Below are 27,308 nucleotides of genomic sequence, written 5' to 3'. Positions count from 1 at the left end.
TATTATCAAAAAGTCAGATAATAAGTATTGGTAAGAATGTGGAAAAACTGGAACTCTCTAACACTGCTGGTGGGAGTGTGAAATAGTGCAGCCATTTTGGGAAAGAGGCAGTTCATCAAAAACTTAAATACAAAGTTGCCATTTGACCCAGAAATCCTACTCCTAGGTGTATAGCCAAGAGAAATGAAAACAGATGTCCACACAAAAATTTGTGCAGAGATATTTATAGCAGCATTATTCATTATAGCCAGAAGATGGAAACAACCCAAATGTCCATTTGGTGAATGAGTAAAAAAATGTGGTCTAAAAAAAAATGTGGTCTATCCATACAATGGAGTATTATTCAGCCATAAAAATAAATGATGTACTGATACATGCTCCAACATGGATGAACCCAATAAACATGCTAAATGAAAAAAGCCATATATTGTATAATTCATTTATAAAATACTTCTAGAATAAGTAAATCTATAGATACAAAGTAGGTAACTGCTTGCCTCGGACTAGGGGAAAGGAGGGTTTGTGGGGATAACTAAAAAATACGGGCTTTCTTTAAAAGGGTGGCGAAAATGTCCTAAAATTAACTCTGGTAATGGTAGTACAACTGTTAGTATACTAAAACCCATTGATTTGGCCAGAACCGGTTTGGCTCAGTGGATAGAGCGTCGGCCTGCGGACTGAAGAGTCCCAGGTTCGATTCTGGTCAAGGGCATGTACCTTGGTTGCGGGCACATCCCCAGTGGGGGGTGTGCAGGAGGCAGCTGATCGATGTATCTCTCTCATCGATGTTTCTAGCTATCTATCCTCTCCCTTTCCTCTCTGTAAAAAATCAATAAAATATATTAAAAAAAAAAAACCCCATTGATTTGTATACTTTAAATGAGTAAATTATATAATATAAAAATTATATCTCAATAAATCTGTTTTTAAAAAGCATTTTGGTCTAATTAATACTTAAATAATAACAGCTAACATTAATTAGGCCTTATTATGTGTCAGACAACACTAAATACCATATATATTATCTCTGTTAAACCCCACAACAAATCATAATGTAAGACTTTATTATTTTGATATTATGGAACAAACTAAGTCTAAGGTGAAACCACTTGCCCATGGTCAGGAAGCAAGTATTTAGTGTATAGTATGACATAATGATCTATGTATTTCCAGCAAACGGTGATCCATAGTACTCAGCTTTATTCACAAAATATTCAAAAGTTTAAAATACATTTTGGTGATTAAAAAGATTTTAGTTCTCATAAATTTAGTTCATAGATCTTTCTGTTTTTCCTAAAGGAAATCTTAAAATATGTTTTGTTCCTCTTTGTGAACTTGGATTAGGCAAAGAAAAGCATAATCCATAAAAGAAAAAAAATTGATAAATTAGACTTCATCAAGATTAAAAAACTCAACAAAATGAAGAATCCAATTTTTTAAATGGGAAAAAATTATAATAGACATTTCACTAAAATAATGAACATAAACTGATGAACAAAAACAGATCCAGAGACAGAGAAACATTGATCAGACCATCAAACCTCAGAGGGAAGGTAGGGGAGGGTGGGGGTAAAGGGGAGAGATCAACTAAAGGACTTGTATGCATGCATATAAGCCTAACCAATGGACACAGACAACAGGGGGGTGAGGACATGAGTGGGTGGGATGGGAGGGTAATGGGGGAATAAGGACACATATATAACACCTTAATCAATAAAGAAATTAAAAAAAAGTTATATGTATGGCAAATAAACAAAAGAAAATAGGCTTAATACTATTCATCAGGAAGATACAAATTAAACCCTAATGAAATACTGTACATACCTAGTAGAATGGCTACCATTAAAAAGACTAAGCATACCATGTGTTGGCAAGGATGTGAAGTAACTGGGTCTCTCATTCATTGCTGGCGGAAATGTAAAAATGGAACGAACACTTTGGAAAACAGTTTGGCAATTTCTTAAATAGTTAAACATACATCTACCATCTGATGTAGCCATTCCATTCCTATGTATTTAGCCAAGAAAAATGAAAACATATGTCCAAACAAAGCACTGTACACAAATGTTCATGGAAGCTTTATTTTTAATAGTCAAAACTGGAAACAACCCAAATGTCCACCAACAGATGAATGGATAAACAATCTGTGGTAAATGCAGACAATGGAATGTAACTTAGCAATAAAATGAACTATATTGATACATGCTACAACATGGATGAATCTCAAAATAATTATGCTAAGTGAAAGAAGCCATATAAAAAAAGAATACATACTTTATGACTTCATTCATATAAAATTCTAGAAAACACAAATTAACCTAACATGACAGAAAGCACATCAGTGGATGCCCAGGGATAGTGTTGGGGTGAGAAGAGAGAGAGAGAAGGAAGGAGTAAAATGGGGCATGAGAAAGCTTTGGGGAATGATGGACATGTATATTCAATATGATTATAGCTTCATATATATATTTATTTATTAATGTAGAAATAGATATGAATAAATGGGAAATAAGCAATCAATAAATATAATTGAGAAAGATCTTAATGAATTATTAATAAATCTATTAGTGAATTCTCAAATGCATTGATAAATGAATTACTAAATATATATTTAGAATTATATTTACATACAAGTGTGTTTAACATATTATGTTCTTAAAATATATTAAATTATTGTATGTAAAACATCAATAAGGTTGTTTTAAAAAGAAAGATACATTTAAAAAATGAAAGCAAATAGAGTGGGAGTGGTTCTTTCAAAATATTTGCCAGTTATTTTTTATATCAAGGAGGTCAACACATATATATACAAACACCCACTCACACACTCAAAGGACATAAACACTAAATTTAAAAAAGAAATAGCAGTAGCCATTAATGAAATGAAACATATATAATTTCACTAGAATTAAAGAAGTAAAAACTAAAATAATAAGACATCTCATTTCACCCACCAAATTAGCAAAGTAATAGAAAATATACATTTTGGGCGGGGGGTTATGGGCATAAGGATACATAACTGAAAGAATAGAATGGGTACAGTGTTTGACCCAGTAATATACTAATGGGAATTTACATGAGGCCATTTCTTTACTGTTTGTTTTATTTTAGTAAAAGGCAGGGTATAGTAGAGCATAGAAGAGATGCCACAGTGAAGATGGGAAATATGGCTCCTTTAACCTGTAAGTTTAGATTTCTTTGAAGGCTTATGTTTTATCTGAAGTACGTGTTGGGATTTCAGGTAATTTTTAAATTTCCTTTTTTTGCTTATGTGTATTACTACAACAAAATTTTTATTTCCAGAAAATAATTTGATAATAGAAATCAACTTGAGCTCATTTCTTTTAACCAAATAATTCTCTATTATAAGCTGTAACTGAGAATAATAAAAATTTATAAGGAAATAACTTGAAATTAAAAAACTTTATATAAAAGAACATTTATCCCAATTTTATTAATATTTTCCCTTTTAATATATTTTTCTTAGAAATATACTAAAAATTAATTATAGAAAAAACAGAAAAGCCCAAATGGCATGGCTTAGTGGTTGAGTGTTGACCTATGAACCATGATGTCATAGTTAGGTTCCCAGTCAGGGCACAAGCCTGGGTTGCAGGCTCAATCCCCAGCAGGGGGCCTGCAGGAGGCAGCCGGTCAATGATTATCTATCATTGATGTTTCTATTTCTCTCTTCTTCTCCTTTCCTCTCTGAAATCCATAAAAATATATTAAAAAAAAGAAAAAAAAACAGAATGTACCACTTATTCCCATTTTATAGGAGAAAGCTAAGTTATGGATCTATATGGGCAATACCTTTTTGTGTATGGCACAAAATACACTGTATTGCTCAAATTCATTTTAGCATCAACCTTTTCTTCCCCTTATGTAACTTCAGTCTTTTGTATTTATGGTGCACCTATGGAAAGAGAAGAAGAAAATACATAATTAAGTGTCAAAATTGAAGAAGTAATAATCAATAACATGGTCATTTAAAATATTTACAAATGTAATATTACAAAGTTAAAATTTTATCTTTAGCTGTTTTGGATGACAAATGTAAAAGGTAAAATTTTCACAACAGAGACACAGGCTGTTCCTTCGCAAGCAATACCAGGAAAACAAATGTGTCACCAGATTTCAGAATCTATAGGGAGGCTTCCACTGGTTTGTTTGAGCCCAGGGAGACTCGAAAGAGGCTACCAGGAGACAGGAGTAGTCTGACAGCGCACGGTGGTGCTACTCATGTCTGTCAGTAAGGCTCATATTCTGAATTGCCTTTCCAGGAGGCATGATGATTTACATTGACTCATCTATCTTCCCTTTTCTAGGCTCTCCTACAACCAATCTCCTGCATTTTGGGAGTAATGATTATTCTTTATTATCTATTAAAAAAGCCCATGCCCAATGGAGATAATCTGGGAAATATATACTATGAAAAAAAAAATTCATAATCCTACCCAGGACAAACTCCATTAATATCTATTTGGTTCCTCCATTAAATGCTCACATACACCTCACATTAACTTTGACTCTTCCTTTTCCCTTGCCCCAATTAATTCACCATTCTACTTCACATATTTCTTTTTATGTGTTCTTCACTTTCCATTTCTGTTAGTATTCATTATCTCTTTCCTCTGCTTCTGCTCTTTCAGCCTCTTGTCTATCTTTCCCGGAATTCATCTTAAAAACACTATTACCATAATCACCTTCCTGAAGCACAGTTCAGATAACATCACATCTCTGCTCAAAATCCTTCAGGGTCTCCCTATGGCCTACTTTACCGAACTAACATTCAAAGCTGGCCTCAAACCATTACTTTAACCTAATTTTAAACTCTCTAATCAGGATGAAATGAATTACTGTACAGTTACATCTTCATACCTTTGTTTTTACTGATGCTGTTGCCTCTGCCTAGAATATCCAAATCCCAACCATCTTCACAGCCCAGCTAAGTGTCACCTCTTCTATAACACTTACCATTTTCTCCCTTTGCTTCAGTTTTAAATACACATATATTAGCACTCTAACTGGGTAAGTGCTTCTTCAGAGCAGGATACATGTCTAAACCTATGTTTTGATTAATCATCATATCCCCATGGAATGTTTAAAAAAATAGCTTTTTATTGAGATACTAGTGGCCTAGTGCATGAAATTCGTGCACAGGGGTTGGTGTCCCTCAGCCTGGCCTGCATCCTCTCCAATCTGGGACCCCTCTCGCAATCCGGGACCGCTGGCTCCTAAACGCTCACCTGCCTGCCTGCCTGATTGCCCCTAACCACTCTGGCTGCTGGCCTGCTCGCCCCCAACTACCCCTCCCGGCAGCCTGCTCGCCCCCAACTACCCTGCTTGCCCCTAACTGTCCCCTTGCTCACCCCCAACTGCCCTCCCCTCCTGGCCTGATCACCCCCTAACCGCCTCTGCCTCAGCCCTGCCACCAGGGCTTTGTCCGGAAGGACATCCAGGAAGGTCTCCCAGTCTAATTAGCATATTACCCTTTTATTAGTATAGATTATTAGTACAGATAGAGATCTGATGCATGTGTGGGGGCTGGCTGGTCTGTCCTGGAGGGGGTCCCGGATCAGGGTGGGAATCCCCTTAGGGAGTGTGGCTGGCCTGGGCGAGGGGCTGATGGCCATTTGCAGGCTGGCCACACCCCCATTGGGTGAGGGTCCCCGCTGGCCTGGGTGAGGGGCTGATGGCCGTTTGTAGGCTGGCCATGCCCCCATCAGGGTGAGGGTCCCCGCTGGGGGGACATGGCCGACCTGGGCGAGGGGCTGAGGGCTGTTTAGGGGGCGGTTTGCTGGCCGGCCAAACCCTTGACTTTGTCCGGAAGGTCTCCGAAAGGTCTCCTGGTCTAATTAGCATATTACTCTTTTATTAGTATAATCCATATGCCATACAATTCACCCATTTAAGATATACAATTCAATGAATAGATTTTAGTATATTCACAGATATGTGCAACCATCACCATAGTCAATTTTAGAACATTTTCACTACCACAAAAAGAAGTCCCTTACTCTTTAACTATCACCCTCCTGTCTCATCCCTAAGCAACCACTAATCTACTGCCTGTCTCTATAGATGTCACTGTTCTGGATATTCCATATAAATGGACTTATATAACGATGCTATTATAATCATTTGTGTACAAGTTTTTGTGTGAACATACATTTTCTCTTGGTTAAATACCTAGGAGTTGAACTACTTGGCCCATGGCACCTTTATATAACAGATACTCTATAAAAATCTGCTGAAATATTCTTCCCTTTTTTCCATCCCAATTTTATACTAAAAATTATCTTTCAATTTATCCTTCCCTCAAAATATGAAAAAGAACATTTTTCCTTCCAAGAGGACAGCATTTTAAGAATTAACTGAAGATGAAATAATATGCATGAAATTATTTTTTCCCCTCTTCCTTGACCACCTAGAAACTCAGGTATTGTATTTATAGTGAGAACTTAGAACTCTGCCAAAAATGTAGTATTTCAGGTCTTAGGCCCTTAGGCCAACTGAACAATCCAGCTAGCTTATAGTAGAAGATTTCATCAGAGATGTGCAACTGAAATAATCTTCTTCGTTCTTTATTCTAAGAAAAGGAAATCCTCCAACAATAATAATCAAGTAAATTATTTTTCACAGTCATTATGACTTCATATAAGAAGGACCACTTGAGATAGGGAGTAGAAATGTAAATATTTTAAATAATTTCCCTTTGCCCAGCATCTTTCAAGAAAAAGGATTCACAGAAGATCTTAGTTGTCTTAAAATGTTGTAATCACACTTCAATAATAAATCTGGAGCGAACTAGTTTGAAAAATCCACAATATTTTGGCATTAGGGAATAAGAATCATACTATTTCATCTGTGAAAGAATTTTAAAGATTAGACATTTCAACTCTTTTTTATTAAATTAAATAGCAGAAAAGTTAAGTATCAAATCACAGCTATGTAGTAGTGTTACCCCACATTAAAATCCAGGTCTCCTGATTGCTCACCCCAGAAAACTGTTCTGAAAACTTTGTTGCCTAAATCAGACTTCAGAACAGCAAACAGTTTTCCTATTTTTGCCCATAATTTAGGGAGTGATCAAGAAAAGTTTGACTTAATGTAAGATTGGACTTCCATGTCATCATTTCTCTGAAGGGACTCATAACACTTGAATATATAGTGGTGGATTCAGTTCTTATGCGGACGAAAGAGTAAGCAAATTTGGGGACCTCTTTAAGAATTTTTTTTTTTTTTTTTTACCAAATTCCCACACAAAAATAGGTATAGGGCTAACCGGGTGACTCAATTGATTGGAGCAGTGTCCTGTACACCAAAAGGTCGCCATTCGATTCCCAGTCAGGACACATTACCAGGTTGCAGGTTTGATCTCCAATTTGGGCACTTGTGGGAGGAAACCGATCGATGTTTCACTTTCACATTGATGTCTCTCTCTCTCTCTCTCTCTCTAAACCAATAAACACATATTTAAAAACAAAACAAAACAGGTATAGGGCCTCAGAATGGGCTGGTGTAAATGAGGGACTCTCAAACTTAACCTTCACAGTAAATTAGCCTGTGTAAATTCCCATGATTTCATTCATTATCTTGCTCCCAGAAGGTAGGTGCAGCCAGGTAAAATCTTCATTTTACATGAGTGAAAAATGAAGTAAAAATAGGTGATATGACTTTTTCAAAGTCAAGACTAGTCTAGGAACTTCCCTCCTCTATCTATAATACAACCTCCCATACAGACGTGAAGAGAACTGTCTCTATAGAAAGAAACAGAACTGTTTGGGTTAGTTGTTGTTACTGTTTACCACTAATATTTAAGTGATATCTGAGATAAGAAACGCTGTTTATGGGTACTTTCTCTTTGAAAATGAAAACAGATGATAGTTGATTTTATGCCACTAATTACATATGCCTATTGTGACCATCTATCACTCCATTTGAGAACTGGAAAGGTACCTTAATGATCAACTAATTTCTACTTAGCAAATAATGCAGAAGAGGTTGGGGGTTACTGATTATCATAATAATTGTAACCTTTAGACTACTCCTGGGTCAACTCACATTAATAATGATTATTTTTGGATATTGAGAATATAGGCATTTTGTTTTCTTTTTATTTTCTGAATTTTCTCCTCTGGCCATTTATCACTTTATTTTATTTTTTTAAAATATATTTTATTGATTTTTTACAGAGAGGAAGGGGCAGGGATAGAGAGCTAGAAACATCGATGAGAGAGAAACATCGATCAGCTGCCTCCTGCACACCCCCTACTGGGGATGTGCCCGCAACCAAGGTACATAGCCTTGACCGGAATCGAACCCTGGACCCCTCAGTCTGCAGGCTGATGCACTATCCACTGAGCCAAACCGGCCAGGGCCATTTATCACTGTATAATGAAAAAAGTTAACGTATTTTTAAAAGACTGAATTGGAATAGAAGGCGACGTAAGCAGGGAGGTCAGATTAGGGCTACCCAATAAGGATGACAGTCTTATTCCAGAATGTTGGCAATAAAATTGAAGGCAGAAGGCAGATACCATACCATGGCTTCAGAATCTGGATGCAAGAATCCATATATATAAAACCCTAATATGCAAATAGACCAAACGGCAGAACAACCACTGGTCACTATGACGTGTGCTGACCACCAGAGGGCACGCACAGAACATGGAGGGTGTCAGCAATAGGTGGCAGAGCAGGGGACATGGCGGGCGTTGACCACAGCGGGATGGTGGAGCAGGTGAGCAGGGGCGCCAGCTCAAGGCGGGGTGCCAGTCGCCATCATCGGGGTGAGTCTCTGGCAGTTACTGAAAATTCTTTGCTCCTGCGTGCCGTGGTCCTGCCCGGCACTCGCACCTGCTGCCGGTGCCGGCCCTGCTCACACCCACAGCTGGCGCTGGAGCCGCCACTTGCACCCACTGCTAGTGCTGGCTCTGCTTGCACCCACAGTCGACGCCGGAGCTGGTCCCAATCGCCCCTGAGGGCTTCTCCACCTACCCCTGCTCCTGAGGGGCGATTGGGGCAGCAGCCACCGCTTGCATCTGCTGATGGCACGGGCCCCACTCGCACCTGCTGCTGGTGCTGGCCCCAATCGCTCCACGCCATCAGCAGGTGCAAGTGCGGCCAGTGCCGTCAGCACATGGGAGCAGCAGCGGCGGGAGCAGGGCTGCTGGCAGAAAGGGAACCGGGGCCGCAGCGGGAGGGGGCCGGGTGGGGGCGCAGAGGATGGGCCAAGACCTGCCCCTGTGCCCACAGCAAACTCGCAGCCCACAGTTCCTTTCAAGGTGCACGAATTTGTGCACTGGGCCCCTAGTAACAGTAATAATGTGACATAGTCAGCAAGTGGCTGTAAGCCTGGAAAAGACATGGGAATCAAAGTTAGCTCTGAGGCTCTAAGAACAAGCAACAGTGAAGACAATTACTTTATGAACAAAAATAGGAAATTCACTCACAGGAATAAGTTTAATGGAAAAAACATGGTGAATGTTTTCTAGCCAAATAGACTTTTAAGTGCTTCCAGGTAGAGATGTATAGCAAGTAGAACGAAATGAAAGCCAGGTAAAGGTCTGCTTGGCCTTTACTATGAACTGGAATTCAGGGAAAATAACATAGCTAGAAATTCAGATCTAGAATTATTTGTTTAAAGTAGATAAGAAACTCAAGAAGGAACCATGGTAACTCAGGCCAAGAATGCAGTGAGAAGAGAAAGCTAAGAAGAAAATCTTTGGAAAATATTCCAGAGTTGAATTATTAGTGATGGTAGGTAAGTGTAAAATGTAATATTATATTTCTATAATTAAGCATTCACTCCATTTTATATATAATCAAAAGGTTAAAATGACTTCCCTAAGTTTAACAAATTGAGATGAACAGTCAAATACTACTATCTGAAATAAAATTTAGATTTTTATATGACTGCCTTTTGCTTCATGTCAATTATTAAACAAAAAAAAATCCCTTGTCTTTCTGTCTATGGAAATATGTATTTTAAAAAAAATATGTGCAGCCCTGCTGGAGTGACTCAGCGGATGAGCATCCACCCATGAACCAGGGGATCACGGTTCAATTCCAGGTTAGGGCACATGCCTGGGTTTCAGCCTTGATCCCCAGTGGGGGACCTGCAGGACAAAGCTGATCAATAATTCTCCTTCATCATTGATGTTTCTATGTCTCTCTCCCTCTTCCTTCCTCTCTGAAAATCAATAAAAACAGTTTAAAAAACGTGCATCAGTAATAAAATGAACCAGCTGACTTTTTTTCCTGGTCTTGGGGCTACTCAAGACTGTTTCTTAGTTCCATTTCAACCCTAAAAGTCTATGATCCTGGCATGTTGCTTGATTTTAAAATCTTTTATTCAGATTCACACACACAAAAATGCCCTGAGTTCAAGGTATGTAAAATTCCCAGCAATCAATTTCACTTAATTGTCCAAAGTCAAATAAAAGAAAACCCCAAGATATTAGCACCTTTAGCTTCTGCAAATTTTACCTCCCACTGATCACCAAATATGTGAAGGCACTGTGAGAGCTCTGTATTTACAACGTTTGACTCCCTGCTATAGGATTACAGTGCCAGGCTCTGGAGATAATAGAACAGGCAGAAATAAGAGCTTTGAAATAAACCTTCTTACAGCTAATGAAGGATTACCTGACATGCAATTTTTCTAAAATGTCACAGCTATTAGCAAGTTCTTTTGTTGTTTGTTTGGGACCACTCACTCTATCCTGTCTCCACTTTGTTACTCTGAAAATAACATTTTTTCTTAAGCACAGTCAGATTTAGGAACCCCAAAACTTCAAAATTAAGTTGTATATACTTACTTTTTTAGAAAAAGGTCTGCTTGGCCTTCACTATGAACTGAATTCAGATTTTGAAACTCTAACCCCCAATGTGATTCTATTTGGAGATAGGGGAGGTAATTAAGGTTACATGAGGTCATTAAGGGTTGGGCCCTAATTCATTAGGATTAGTGGCTTTAAAAGAAAAGATAGAGAAAAGATCTCTCTCTCCCCGTCACCTCACACATGCAAGGAGGAAAGGCCTTGGAGCACAACTCCAGAAGGCAGTCACCCTGCAAGCCAGGAGGAAGGAGCTCACCAGAAACCTAATCGGTTGGCACCTTGGTCTTGGATTTCCCAGCCTCCAGAAAGGTGAGAAAATACATTTCTGTGTTTAAACCACTTAGTCTGAAATATTTTGATATAACAGACTGAGGAGACTAAGATGCAGCCTCCTTAAATTTTTGAACAAAAATTTGGACAATTTTCAAATGATTACTAAATTAGTAGCCAAAAGGTATTCTTTTTTAGATAGCTAGAAAAACTGATACTTTGATAATTATTCTCCTTTCAAAAATATATCTTGATAATTCAAAGAAGTGGGTAAAAATGGTATTCTTTGAAATAGAAGAAAAAATTTATAATTGTCTCCACCCAATAACTTAAAAGCACACATACAGTAACTAGAGTACACATACTTGATTAAGGATAAAATCTTGACCTAAAATCTGTTTCCAAAGACTCTTTACATTTATTTGATCTTTCAACAACACTGCCTCTGAATATGAATCTCAAATGTTTAAGTTCTGCAAGATATAAGTGATTACAAGTACTTTCTTGTTCAGGTATTTAAAGCAATTTCTTCATTCTTGAGTAATTTACTTTAAATTTAGAAGCTGAATGAACCCTAACAGCTCTCTATAGTGCTACCTGATTTTAAAAACTTTTTAGAGCTGTTTATGAATGAAATCCATCCTCTACTACTGCTTGCATTATCAAACTGAAAAAAAAAATCTGCCCATGCCATTCTACAGCTTAAAACCCTTTAATCCCACCAGGTACAGGATAAAACATCCAAACTCCTTGTCGATGGATGGCAAATGTGATCTGCTCCTTGTCTGCTCTTGAACCCTGTCCTTAGGAATTCTGAGGCCTCACAGTGGGCACCTCAGCTATCTCAAAGTACTTCCTTGGGAGGTGAAGAAGTACCTGTTGGCAACCCCTTTCTTCTTCCCAGCTCACTAGAATTTGTTCAAGAATCTGCTTACATAATACCACTTCAGGGAAACTTTCTTGACTCTCTCTTAAGCTGGGTGGGTTATTTTCCTTTTTTGTCCCATAGATAGATGCTGTAAACATTTTTTTCCCCAAGTTAGAAACATGCATCTTTTAATTAGTGTCACTCATTGAGATGTAAACATTTCTTATATACACAGTACAAACAAGATTTAGGTTGTCTTAGGTAGGACCATATGCTGATAAAAGGCAGGGATCATATTTATATCACTAGTGCTGAACATACTAGCTACACATTACATGTGTCCAAAAAATGCTGTTCAATTATACTAATTCATATATAAAATGTATTAAGGTATTTATAACTTAAGGAACATTATGGTAAATAATTTTGTTAAGCAAGAAACTATCACTGTGTTTTTTAAAAAATTACTATTTCTACAGGTTGCTTTACTTAAAGTGGTTTTGACCTTTATTTTACAAATGTATTATTTTATTGAATAATATGGTACCCAAATGTCAATAATTTCAGAATTATGAGCACTCCCAATTTACTTGTTTAAGAACCTATAACTTTCAATGAGTGTCTTAAAGAAGTGGCATTTGATATCATCCCATTTAAACATCTAGAAACCCCTTTGGAGTCTGAGTCTACATTATTAGTTTTTAAAAATTGAAATAAAATCTATATTACACATTAAATGAAAATGTAATCCTGCTCTACAATATTTCTTCTATGTGGACAGTCATAATACATGGTATCCTTGCATTAAGTAGTTTAGAATCCACTACTTAAGCCTGCCTTCAGTCAGCAAGGCTAAATATCACTTATATTGGTTTGTATGCATTCATTCAATTGCCTTTGAGAAGTGAACTAGTCTTGGAACAAATATAACAGAAAAGAGAAAATCAGGAAGCATTTATTTTAGACTATTGCAGGCACTAAAGATAGACGAGGTTATTTTCATTAGAACCTAGTTTAACGTAATCAACACCATAATTACCATGCTAACATTTGTTCAATGCTCACTAGGTGCCAGGCACTGTGTATTATCTCATTTAATTCTTAACACTACGAAACAGTATGATTTCTGTTTACAGATAAATATATATATTTTTAAAGATATTTTTATTTATTTCTGAGGGGAAGGGAGAGGGAGAGAGAAATAGAAACATCAATAATGAGAGAGAATCATTGATCGGCTGTCTCCTGCAAGCCCCCAACTGGGGACCAAGCCCACAACCCGGGCATATGCCCTTAACTGGAATCGAACCTGGGACCCTTCAGTCTGCAGGCTCATGCTCTATTCACTGAGCCAAACCAGCTGGGGCTAAAACTTGGAACTCTTGCCTAGTTTCTAATGTTGAAAGGATAACTCAACATTCTTAGTCACTTTTAATTTTGCTTTGCCACTGACAGATAGGGCAAGCATCCACATATGTTGACAGAATACATGTTAGAGTAATTTACTCCCGTTGAAAATTGCCTTGCACTGTTTTAGCAATTCTCTTTATAGGAACTGCCTTTTTCAGAAGTATATGATTCTATATCTGTTCTAGCTAATCCTATATAATACAAGGCTAATATGCAAATTGTCCCCTCGACCGGGTGTTCGACCAGGAGTTTGACCAGGGGTTGGGGCCGGCCGGCCAACCACCCGAGGCCCCTCCCGCCAGCCTGGCCTGACTGGCCCCAATTGGGGTGGACCAGCCGGACCCCATCCGTGCATGAATTCATGCACTGGGCCTCTAGTATTATAATAACAGTTTACTGTGAATATATTTGGTTCCTCAACTAGAAAGTGTTCCTGATCTTTTCCTCCATACAGAGTGATCCTTCTCTACTGCTTCTAAGCAGCTCCTGAGTGTGATTTTTAAATATATGGACTTCAACTTCATTCCTAATTCATTTCACAAATATTTATTTAGTGCCTACTATGTGCCAGTCTAAGCACCGAGGAAAACAAAAAGCCTTAGTCACTTCAAGAAACTAAACAAACCTGCCTACCCTGAGGTGCTACGATTTTGGCAGAGAGAAAGAGACAATTAACAATAAACATGGTAAAGTAAATCATTATAGTAAAAGAATGATGAGCACTTTGGAAACAGAAAAACAGAGCAGGATGGGGATCAGAAATGCCAGGGAGTCAAGCTGCAATTTTAAACTGGGTGATCAGGATAGACCTCCTCATTGAGGTGATTTTTGAACTTTCTCCAATTCGGAAGGAGATGCAGGAGGTGCCAATACCTAGGGGGAGTGTTTTCTAGGCAGAGGGCATAGCTAGCACAAAGGCCCCAGGGTATGTGGCTGGGGCAGAGTGAGCAAAGGGTGAGCAGTGGGAGACAAGACCAGAGCAGAAAAGGGGAGGGGAGCAGATCACACAGGACCTTAGAGAGTGCTGTAAGGATTCTGGTTTTTACTCTGAGAGTGAGCCACTGCAGGGTTTTGAGGAGAGAAGCATCACAATCTAACTTATATTTAAGGGATAACTCTGTTACTCTGAGACTAAATTGAAGGACAATGTAAAAGCAGGGAGTCAGAAGGCTATTATAATAACCCAGGTGATTATAATGGTGAGATTATGGTGGCTTAAACCAAAGAAATAGCAGTGAAGGTGGTGAGAACAGATTATAATTGCAGAATTTAAATAATAAACTGTACTCATATGTAATGTACAATCTGATGAGTTTTGTCAGGTGTATATGCTTGTGAGACCATCACCGCAATCAAGGGAACATTTCCATCCTTCAAAATTTTCCTTTTACTCTGTTACTTAAGTCTCTTCCCTCCAACTCTAGTCCCCCAAGCAAACACTGACCTGCTCTCTGTCACTATAAATTAGTTGGCATTTTTTAGTTTCATAGAAGTGTAATTATACAGGATATACTGTATATATTCTTTCATATCTGACTTTTGTCACTGTATTGTGATTTTGAGATTCATCCATGTTGTTGTATAACAGACACTGGATTTGCTGATAGTGATTTGTTTATATTGAGGACATTAAAGAAAAAGAGTCATTTAGAATGGTTTCAAGGCTTTTAGTCAAAGAAAACTGGAAAAAATGGAACTGCCATCAACTGAGAATGAAAATGGTCAGGAGGAAAAGGGTAGGGAAAGATTATCCAGGTGGAGATATTTAGTCACTTTCAAGTTTAAAAAGTGGGAGGAATGGGCATAAGATGATTAGCATAGGCAGAAGCTAATACATTATCTTCATGTTCCAATTGAGACAGATCCCCTAGAATGCCCTGGTATGAAATATATTCTGGAAAATGACCAAATCACATATGCGTGTGTGTGTGTGCACTGTGTGTGTGTGTATGTGTGTGTGTGTGTGTGTGTGTTTTAGATACTTCAGGGAATGAAAAAGAGAAAGTGATAAAAGCAAAAATGGCCAGAGCTTAAAACTTGGTGAATCTAAGTAAAAGGTATATCTTATCTGAATCTTACAACTTTTCTGTATGCTTGGAAAAAAGAAATGAGATGGGAAGACCAACAGTCACCTCTCTTATTAAATAGCCATTTAATTTTGACTGACAAATAACATCTTAGGCTATCCATTTAACCTCTATACCTCAATTTATTTTCCTGTAAGATGGGTGACATTTTTATTGTCTTCACAGTAAAGGTATACAACAGTTAATTGTTCTATATGTATTTTAAAGTGTTTTAAAATGCCAAAGTATTAATTGTGATTGAAAAAGAGGCTACATAGCAGACCTGACAAGCAAGCTCAGAGGGCTACTGGTATTTGGCAGGTGTGACAGGTTCAGTGACCAAAGCAACCACACTTGATAAATTCCCAACTGGTAGGTCATGGTGGGTGGCCAAACCCCAGGCCTATAGCTTCCTTAGTAAACGGTTAATCTTTACCTTAATAGAGCCTGCCCATTGTTCTTGTGCATCTAGGATAGCATACCTTTGAAATGCCAGAGTAATCTTCATTTCCAGATGCCTTAGAGGCATCACCATCCTAAGGAGAGAGCAGGTGCACCAAAACCCACTGCTGTCTTGTTGCCTGCATCCCATCTCTATTTACTGCAATGTTAAATGTTAACTCCCTCGCACCCATCAATGTAAAAGAAGTATGTATCTCTCCAGTGTGCTTTTTATCCAATCCCAAAGATTTCCCTCTCCCCTTTACTTTCTCCCACCTCCTTGATCTACCACCGATGGATTTCATACCATTAGCTAAATAAAGAGATGTCACACTATGACAACTGTCAATCAAATGCCATGATGCTAAACTTTAAGTGATCTGGCCCTTCCTAATTTCCTGACTGCATTCCATGTCATTCTCTGCTCCTTTTTGCCACACTTTAGTCACACTGGCTTTCTTTTCATTCCTCAGAGCTTCACAGGGCCCCTGACTTTGAGATCTCTGTGCAGATGTTACCACCTAAAGAGGCCCTCCCAGACCATCCTTATTAAAGTACTATTTCTCCCTCTCAATGACCATCATCACTCTGTTTACTTTACATCACAGAACTGAAAATTACCTGAAATTATTTCATTTACATGTTTGTCTGCATTTTTGTTGTTTCTCTCCCAGTCTTTCCTATTCACTGCTATTATTATCTCAACAAATATTTGTTAAAAGAATAAAAGGAGATACCCAAATTATGTTTTTTATACTGGAATCAATTGCATGGTAAAAGGTGATCTGCAAAATCCTATTAAGAACCCAAAAGAACTAGTATCTATTCAGACAAAGCACACTGTTTAAAGTATAACAAAAATGTAATAATATTCAGGGATATAGATAACACAGTTGGTAAAGTCAGGTTATATGACCAAATATAAGGTGCTTTTTATTTTAATGCAAACTATTTCTCAGAAACAGGGAGTCACTCCATATTTTAATCCTTCCTTACAAAGTCTCTCAAATTCCCATAGTTTCTTTTGAACAGTAAATTATTACTAGTAATTGGTGAAGACATATTAGTCTGAAATGACCCAATGAATACTACTTCGGATGCTACAGAGGTTACTAAAAATAAAAGGAAAGTTTAGCAACTTTTCTTGAGTGTTATCAAATTGTTAAGTACTGCCGAAACCGGTTTGGCTCAGTGGATAGAGCGTCGGCCTGTGGACTGAAAGGTCCCGGGTTCGATTCCGGTCAAGGGCATGTACCTTGGTTGCAGGCACATCCCCAGTGGGAGGTGTGCAGGAGGCAGCTGATCGATGTTTCTCTCTCATTGATGTTTCTAGCTCTCTATCCCTCTCCCTTCCTCTCTGTGAAATATCAATAAAATATATTAAAAAAAATTGTTGCCGAAGCCGGTTTGGCTCAGTGGATAGAGCGTCGGCCTGAGGACTGAAGGGTCCCGGGTTCGATTCCGGTCAAGGGCATGTGCCTTGGTTGCGGGCACATCCCCAGTGGGGCGTGTGCAGGAGGCAGCTGATCGATGTTTCTAGCTCTCTATCCCTCTCCCTTCCTCTCTGTAAAATATCAATAAAATATATTAAAAAAAAAAAAAAAAAAAAAAAAAAAAATTGTTAAGTACTACATTGGTGATGCTCAAACTTTGATGTGCTTCAGTCACCTGGTTATCTTGCTGAAATGCAGATTTAGAGTGTCAGTAGGTTGGGGTCAGAGATTCTGTATTTCTAAGCTCCCAGGCCATTGTTAATGGCCCATGGACTACACTGTGAATCACAAGGCACAAAGTTGTAAACAAGGCTCTTCTGTCACTGAATTTTTATGATTTTAAAATTTATATTTACATTCATAGGAAAGGAGAAGAGCAGGCTAGGCAACTGAAAGCTGCAAAGGAGATGGGGACTTTTTATAAAGGTATTTATTTCTATGAATTTATCTTCGCACCCTTAATAAATTCAAGTTCGTGTTTATAAAACTAGACTTTTTTCAAAGCAGCACCTTTAATCAGAATCAACTATTTACTCTTAAGTAAAAAAGAAAAAATCATAATTTAAAAACTCCATTCTCTACTTTCCAATGCTCCACATAATTTCATTTTAATCAGTAGACATAGAAGTATTTAAGTTAGAAAAGGAGCACTAATTTTGGTAACAAAATTTAGGCAATTTTACTAGTCAAAAATATTTTGTTTCCTCTTTTAAAATTTTGCCATTTCTGAGTAGGTCATTAACCTGTAGTATAATTTTTAAATACATACGTTATTCCGGTCCTAGTTTTTTGAAAGATCAAGTAGTTCAAGTGTAGGGAGCGGTTATAGGGTTAAGCCTCTGAATGACCTGCTGGCAAAGCCACAAACAAGTCCCAGCTTAGAGGGCACAGCCCTCTTAGCATAATTAAGCTTGATCTTGTGACTGCTCCCTAGATCTTTCCTGGGTAGCTAATGGGCTGTGGGAGGTGCAGAAAGTGCTGCCAAAACAAGTGAAACTTACAAGAACATTGTAAATTACCTTGTTTACCTCTGATTATAAAATAAAGCATCAGCTTGCAGTCTGGATCTGTTCTGTGGTCTCAGTCACGCACAGAAGATCCACCTAGACCCAGCTTATTCTCTTTGTCTGTCTTTTCTTCATCCTTTGCCGGCCCTCCCTCAGGCTCGCCGAACCCTTGGCTGTGCTGGCGCGGCCCAAGTGGCGCTCAATGCGGACCTGAGTGTGAGGAAACTGCAACTGTCAGGTGAAAGGAGGCCCCAAGGTGTGCACACGCAGTAAGTAAGGTAGGGGTGTAGTACTAGCTAGGTGTAAAACATGGGAAATTCAGGATTGCAGGGAAAGAATGTATGTGTATCCATGGTTAAGGCTATGCTCCAAGCAAGGGGCTGTTCTGTGAGGTATGAACAGCTTTTCGATTTTTTGGATTTTGTGAGTAAAACCTGCCCATGGTTTTCTGAGGAAGAAAAGGTAAATACAGAGGCATGGGAGAAGGCAGGAAAACAACTTCGCGATCATTATATACTGAAGGTCCAGAGGAAATGCCTGCCTCTACTTTCAGTCTGTGGTCCCTGATTCGGGACTGCCTAGAGCCCACTCCAGAAGGGGAGTGGAGGAATGTGGCAGGGGAATCAAGACAGATGGGGGAAGGTTGCCAGAGGCTTCCGACTCCACCATCCCACCATCTGGCGCCTCTGCTGCCTCCTCCAGTCCCTGGGGCTACAGCTCCTGTGGGAGAGAGCCCTTAGGACAATGTGCTTTCTCCCAAATATGAGCAAGGATTAGAGAAAGCAAGGGAACAGCGCCTGTGGGTTTGGGATGATGGGGGTGAAGATATGCTAAAGTATTGCCTCAGGGCATGGCCAATAGTCCATCCTTTACTTCCATTATTAGTAGTCAGGATTTTGTGGCTGCAGCCATACATCCTATAAGGAAAAGTATCCCAAGGCTTATATTATTCATTATATGGATGACATTCTCTTAGCTCATAAAAATGAAACGCATCTAAATAATATCTATATAGATTTGCAGGATTCCCTGCATTGTGCTGGATTATGCATAGCACCCGAAAAAGTTCAAAGGACATTTCCTTTTTATTATCTTGACAGCATTATTGAGGGAAAAACAATAAAACCTCAGAAAATTCAAATTCGAACTGACACTTTACTTACATTAAATGACTTCCAAAAATTATTAGGAGATATTAACTGGGTTCGACCTGATTTAAAATTAACCACTGCTGACTTAAGCCCTTTATTTCATATACTAAGGGGAGATTCATCTCCATCATCCCCATGCTGCTTGACAAAGGAAGCCAAGACAGCCTTACATAAAGTTGAGGATGCCTTAAGTTCAGCACAACTTACTAGAATTGATTACTCCTTCCCTTACAGGTTTTAATTTTCCCTACGACACATACACCCACTGGGGTCATTTGGCAAGCTCCTGGAGTTGTTGAATGGACGCAAACTATTCCATATTTCTAGGGAGCAAGCTCGTCAAATTGTTAAGCAGTGCTCTCAGTGTGTAATTCATTGCCCTGTACAATCGTTGAGGGTTAATCCTAGGGGTCTTAAACCTAATCAAATTTGGCAAATGGATGTCACCCACATACCGCAATTTGGTAAGCATAGATGGGTACATGTTAATGTAGATACCTGCTCCCGCTTTATCTTTGCGACTCCCCAAAAGGGAGAGAGTGCCAAGCATGTAATTAATCATTGCCTAGCTGCCTTTGCAGTACTAGGTCCTCCCTTAGAGCTAAAGACAGACAATGGACCTACATACACTAGTTCTGCTTTTCAACATTTTTGTCAGCAATATCAAATTTGTCATAAAACTGGTATCCCTTACAACCCTCAAGATCAAGCAATAGTGGAAAGAGCAAATCGTACTCTTAAGATGCAATTACTAAAACAGAAAGGGGGAGACGGATGTTATGTGTCACCTCAAAACAAACTCAGTCATGTTCTTTATACTTCAAATTTTTTGAATTGCGATGCAGAGGGTCATACAGCAGACAAAAGACATCGGGCCTCCTGTACAATAGCCTCCGTGGGGTTAGCCCGATGGAAGGATGCACAAACTGGACAATGGTTTGGACCAGATCCAGTAATGATGTGGGGAAGAGGTTGTGTTTGTATCTTTTCCAGAAGGAGCAGCGCAGCCAATTTGGGTGCCAGAGCATTACGTACGTCACCACAATGGACCCAGAGAAGCTCCTTGTCCCATCGTTCAAAAGAATGAGAGTTGCCCCATGACAACAAAGCGGAAAAGGAAGATGACGAAGGCTATACAAAAGACCGAGGTGCCAACATGGGGTCAGCTGAAGAAGTTAACAACTGAGGCCTAGCAGATGGCAGAAAAGCAAGAAGTGGAAGCTACTCCCTCAATCATGTTTCTGGTCATGCTAGCATTGGTTAGCTGCCAGTCTTCTGCAAACTCTTGCGCAGCCAAGTCCGAGGACTCATGAGTAAATCAGCAAAAGAAACTTTCATTTAGCAGAAAAATGTTACTGTAGTTTGATCTATTATTGTAGTGTTGCATTGGCATTGTTTTATTAATAACCATGTCTGGGTTTTACATTGGCATTGTTTTGTTATTGGGTTTTGCATTGGCATTGTTTTGTTAATATTTTAATAGTCAGAACTTTGTTTAAGTTTTACTTCCATTATTAGTAGCTTAAAATTAAAAGAAGGTTGAGATGTAGGGAGTGGTTATAGGGTTAAGCCTTGGACTGACCTGCTGGCAAAGCCACAAACAAGTCCCAGCTTAGAGGGCACAGCCCTCTTAGCATAATTAAGCTTGATCTTGTGACTGCTCCCTAGATCTTTCCTGGGTAGCTAATGGGCTGTGGGAGGTGCAGAAAGTGCTGCCAAAACAAGTGAAACTTACAAGAACATTGTAAATTACCTTGTTTACCTCTGATTATAAAATAAAGCATCAGCTTGCAGTCTGGATCTGTTCTGTGGTCTCAGTCACGCACAGAAGATCCACCTAGACCAGCCGTGGGCAAACTACGGCCCGCGGGCCGGATCCGGCCCATTCGGCTGTTCTATCCGGCCCGCAGAGCCGAAAGAGCAGAGGGTTCTCTTGCTCTCCCCTCCACTCCTTTACTTTGAATTTATATTAGTTCACACAAACACTCCATCCATGCTTTTGTTCCGGCCCTCCGGTCCAGTTTAAGAACCCATTGTGGCCCTCGAGTCAAAAAGTTTGCCCAACCCTGACCTAGACCCAGCTTATTCTCTTTGTCTTTTCTTCATCCTTTGCCGGCCCTCCCTCAGGCTCGCCAAACTCTTGGCTGTGCTGGTGCGGCACATTTAAAGATTACCTAAGATTAAATTCAAAGGATAATTAAACAAAAAAAGTTAAGATAGACTTAAAATAGGATCCTTCAAATAAATAAAACATTAAAATCTTTGAAAATAACTTGATTCAGCACTGTTATTCCTCCCTTCGTATAAGTAAACTTAGTATAATACAAAACCCTCAAAACCTTTTGCTTTTTACAACTATCTTGAGATAAGAATATGATACCCATTTTTTAAATAATCACAAATCAAAAAGAGGTTCAAATGTGTTTTGAGGTGCTTTTTATAGGTCTAAGACAGTGGTCAGCAAACTCATTAGTCAACAGAGCGGCAAACCGCAGCTGGTGAGCCGCAGTTTGCCGACCACTGGTCTAAGGTAATTACGACTTCTCACAATTTTGTGAACTATTATCAATAGAGGTCTATTTGTGCTCAGTTTAAATTACCAAAAGTTTTTTTAAAAATTTAAGTGTTTATTCTTCGTGGCTGACAACTAGGAAAACCCCCAGCTACAATATAAATGTATTCCTACAAGTCTCTGTTGAAGAAATCAAGCTGTTTTGATAGAGCTCAATTTGAGGGCAGTGGGTATTTTTTGCTTTCTTTTCCACCCATCCCCTTAACTCTGCATTTAAGCCCAACGTGTACAAGTCAAGCAGGATTTCTGGGCAAGAGCCCTTTCAGGAAGGTATGAATTGCTTCTGTGCTAGTTCTAGAATATCAGCTGGGAAACATCATCAAAGGAAATCAAGGTGATTCCTCAGCTGATAAGGAAATTGTAAAGAATCTCTTTAGAACTAGAAACAGCAAGCTCAGTAATGCAAATGCCTCGTGTTCATCTGAACAACAACAATCTCATTTACTATTTAGTAAAGATTGAAAGAACAGGACCAAAGGCTCTAAAGTTGGAAGATGTAAAAGAAAGTCTCTCTTCTGCTCAGCACTTTGGCAGGAATAATACTGAATTTGCATCTGTCTGAGTGGTAACTTCAGAAAGTAAATGGGAGCTGAATATCAAGCGATAGAAGAGATAATTCTGAGAGACTGTGTGTTTGTGTATAGTTGGGAGTTGAGTACCAAAGAGACGAGGATTAAGCATAGTGAACAAAACTCAGTTTAAATAAGGATGAACTCATAGCAAGTTAATTTTCTAAGTAATCTCGCCACATTAAATACACACATTAAAAATCTTATTATATTGAAGGATGTTTTCCAAATTGTTCTTTTCTTCCTGAATTCTGCTATTTCTGTTCCTCAACAATTATGTGTGTCCTTGGTCTAATCATTTCCTCATTCTCTGCTCATTTTCTCCTTTCTTAGGACCCTCCCTTCCTCTTTTTTACCTCTCTCATACAGCCAGACATGGCCAAAACCAGTTCTTCATCCAGTACTCATGTTTTAGTTTTGTTTTACATTTTTATGCCCTCTCCACTACTATTCAAACCTGCCTGTGTTTCCTTGGTGTTTGATAAATAAATGTTAGATAGTATAATGCCACAAGTAGGTGCAAGTGTCACCATCAGGAAGGCTTGATTATAGTGGCAAAGAGGTGGAAACATCAAAGCAAAATAGCTGATGGAAGCTTAAACACACAAACAAACAAGTTAAACAAACCTCTAGCATTTAGCAGAGTGCCTGATACAAAGGAAACTGGATAATAAAAGTTTGCTTAAGTGCTTTGTTGAAATTTTAAGGACCTTTCTCACCTTAAGCAACTAGTATTTTGTAGCTAGCCTCTTTCCTAAAGCTAGGAGAATTCATGAATGGTGGTGATTCAGCAAAGATACGTTTTAATTTCATTTAAATTTGCAGTTATTAAAGCGTGAAGTTGTGATCAGAATATGTCAAGAGTTCAAAGCATAACAAGAATGAGGGTATCAAAAGAAAGGCTGCAGATGATCATATTGTGATCATATTTTTTCTTCTCTATTTATACACCTTTAGCTTTCACAGAATTACACATTACTTATGAACAAAATTTTAATTCAAAATGCCTCCTTTAGAATATTTCTGTGCTTTCAGATATTTTTCTAGTTGATGTCTTTTGTCATATCTGTTCCTATTCACTCACCTCCAAGTGGGGAAATTAAAACTAAGCGTGACTTTTTGCATAGATCAAGGAAGGAAATTAGAGTGATCTGTGATATCTTTAACATACTGATCATATCCACACGCTGTTGGAGGGGACAGAAGGCAGAGGAAAAATGTTAGAAAGAGAAAAAAATAGATAGGTTGACGGCCCCAGGTCTCAGAATGAATGGCAGTGCAGGTTTTGTCACTGTCTTATCTCTATAGCCAACCACTGAAGACAGTTTAGCATGCCAGTTAAGGACATTAATCCTGCTACAAGATTACCTGTGCTGGAATTGTGCTTGCCTCTGACTCACTGTATTGGTCAAGTAACTGAGCCTCTCCATGCCTCATTTTTTCCATAAATAAATAGGGATAATAATAAATACCCATCCCTTATAGGCTGGTATAAGGATTACATGAATAGGCTACTGTCACACTTAATGAATTTGTTCACTATTATTGTTAATGCAATTAATGACAGTTTCTGCTTTTTATGTATATTGATGCACCTATAAATGGCATGTTTTTAAAGAAACAGGAATACTACTTTTCTAATGCCTCAAAGTTTCTTTTCTACTACATATTTTATATGTTGTAGCCCATTCTTGAAGAAGACAACCACAATATTCACTTTCAGAAAGATGGCTTGCCAAGATAAATCCAAAATGAAGAAAGAATACTGTGGCAGACCTTGCCTATTGGTTACCTACAGCCATGTCTTCCTATTATTCTGCCCACAACACTTTTCAGCCTTGTGATACAAAATAAACCTAAACAAGCATAAGCTAGTTATGGTCATTTTAATTGTCATTGCCAGTGATTGACCTAGGAGTAAGCATGTGACCCAGCTCTGCCCAATGGAACCAAAGGGGATTTCAGCTGGAGGCTTCTGAATTAGTACCTGGCAAAACCAAAAATCATCCCTCCAAAATCTTCCCCATCTGTAGGAAGAATTGGTAGGTTAACAGTATTTGTCATTTATCCAGTATATAAGATCCTGGAGGAATAGTTTTAAATAAGTATAAAATTTCCAACAGCTATCAGTTCTTTCATTTTTCTAAAATGACAGGGGACAATAAGTAAGTTATTAACTAAAGGGAAGTAATAGCACTTTTCAGATTGAATTTCTACCGGTGGTAGGCACATGTAAGGATTAGTCATATAGTTGTGTATCCTTGGAAATAATACTGTATCAGTTTATGTAAGTTAGGATAAGGAAATGGAAAAGAGAAGTTAAAGATGGTTTCAAGTCTGAGTGACTTGGATGAGGAGACTGTCACTAACTAAATCACTGAGCGGGAGTACAATTTGAGATAATCCCGAAGGGGCTCTGTTTCACACAGGTTGAGTTCAATATGATAGCAAGACAGCCCAGTGCAAACAGTTACAGAAATGGGGTAGAATGTCAGTTCTTAAAGGCGTTGATGTTGGTGTCACTAGCACACAACTGCCAACTGAAATCAGGAGAATGGATGGACTCTACAAGGGAGAGAAGAGTATGCACGCAAAGGGCAGAGCTAATATCTGAGTCCTCTAGAAAAAAAGCTCAATTCGTTTAATTGGTGGCTTCACCTAATAAGGCATTTAAGAGTTCTAAGTCTCATTTTCCTCATTTGTAAAAGAAAAATAAGAATAACTACCATATCAAGTGGTTATGAAAAATAAATAATGAATATAAAACCTTGAGTACAATGACTGATATTTAAGTTCCTAAGCATATGTTTGAGGTCTTGGCAGCATATATAGTTATTATAATATTATTGATTATATTCCCTATGCCATAAACTTTTAAAACACCTACCCAACCCCCCAAAAAACACATCCAGACTTTGAAAGTAACTGACACCATTTTGAGTCCTTTATTGAATTCTTTTCACTTATTCCTTTACTAGAGAGATGGGCTTGGCCTTGTTTCAACAGACTAATATGATTTTAATTTAAAAAAAATGCATTATAAACTCTAACTACCTTTCATAAAACTGCAACTTCCCAACAGTCCCTGTCCATCGTCTCTGCCTTTTTACTCCTTCTAATACACCAGGGACTTTACCTAATTTGTATATTTTCTCTCTCAAATGTAAAAACTTGGGGGGTGGGAATGGGATAGAGGAGTCAATGGGGGAAAAAGGGAACATATGTAATACTTTCAATAATAAAGATTTTAAAAAATAATAAAATGTAAATCCTATGGGGGCAGGTTTTTAGTGTGTTTATTCACTGTTGCATCTCTAATGTCTGAAACAATGTTTGACAGTACCCATACAAAAAATAGTTGATGAAAGACAATAAATCAATTCGAATACAACAAAAAATGTGAAAAAGCTTCTTTTGCATTGACTTTTATCTATGTGCCATTTTTCCTGTGCTAATGTTCCTTTACAAATCACATATTATCTCATATGAATTGGTTTATCTCATTTAGATTGTAACTTTCTGGAAGATGACTCCACATATTGTTTCTTAATTATTTCCTTATTGCTCTCATATTTTAAATGTTAGCTAATAAATAAAGTGCAGTTAACTCTTCTTTATGTTCCTGGTCCCACCCTTTCCTTTTGCTGCCTCCTATCAACCCCACTTTACTGAAGAAAGTTTGGCACCATTTCAGTGAAGCCATTCACCACACTGGTTTGTTATGAAGTGATTGAACAGACTATGGTTTTAAGTTGTTGAAATGGCAAGCAGTGTTTTTCAAATGAAATTCTTTTATGAGTTCCAGTGCAATAAAATAGTTCAGTGATTCAACTGGTTGAATTACATTTCATTCACTTAGAGGGAAATTCCACTAAAGAAAACTTATTTCTCTTTTATTTTTATTCTCCAGAAATTTCACATTTGGTGATATTTCTTATACTGAGCACTAAAGCCCTCAAAGGTCTAAGGCCATGGTTGGCAAACTGCGGCTCGCGAGCCACATGTGGCTCTTTGGCCCCTTGAGTGTGGCTCTTCCACAAAATACCACGGCCTGGGAGAGTCTATTTTGAAGAAGTGGCGTTAGAAGAAGTTTAAAAAATTTGGCTCTCAAAAGAAATTTCAATCTTTGTACTGTTGATATTTGGCTCTTTTGACTAATGTGTTTGCCGACCACTGGTCTAAGGGAACAGACACACACTGTTTCCACAAGGCTAACTACAAACTATATTAACCAAAAAGAGGACTTCACTGCTTGGTCATGAATTATTGACTCCTCTTGGTATGATGTTCGATGGTTTCTTCATAAACCAGTTTAGGAAAACTACCATGATTTATTTTTATGAGTGAGAAACTCCTTAAATATCGTTCAACAAGTTTGCATGGTTGTTTTAAAAAATGAATGTAATTGGAAGTTAAGACAATGTTAAAATAAGCCTCTGACAAATTTCATCTCAACTATTGTAAGGATTTTGAGTTTTGAAAGTCACATGAATACAACCTGTATTTCCGTTTAATTTGTGGCATTTAAAAAAAATTGATTTTAGAGAAACATCGATGTGAGAAGAAACACTGATTGGCTGCCTCCTGCACACACCCTGAATGGGGATGGAACCT

At 38.3% G+C, this 27,308-nt stretch overlaps 1 protein-coding gene across 2 annotated transcripts in view; it reads right to left on the bottom strand.

Moving 5' to 3' along the window:
• Positions 1-27,308, bottom strand: part of TAOK3 (TAO kinase 3) — a 158,161-nt gene that overhangs the window by 86,337 nt on the left and 44,516 nt on the right. For both annotated transcript variants that reach the window (XM_080649750.1, XM_080649751.1), the window contains exon 2: positions 3,814-3,916. The gene's annotated coding sequence lies outside the window, so the exon portion shown is untranslated. The remainder of the gene's footprint in view (positions 1-3,813; positions 3,917-27,308) is intronic.

Source organism: Plecotus auritus, assembly GCF_963455305.1.
Source record: "Plecotus auritus genome assembly, chromosome: 13".
In the NCBI taxonomy this organism is placed as follows: domain Eukaryota; kingdom Metazoa; phylum Chordata; class Mammalia; order Chiroptera; family Vespertilionidae; genus Plecotus; species Plecotus auritus.
The sequence above is the reverse complement of the archived record's forward strand: the minus strand, read 5'-3'. Positions and strand labels throughout refer to the sequence as shown.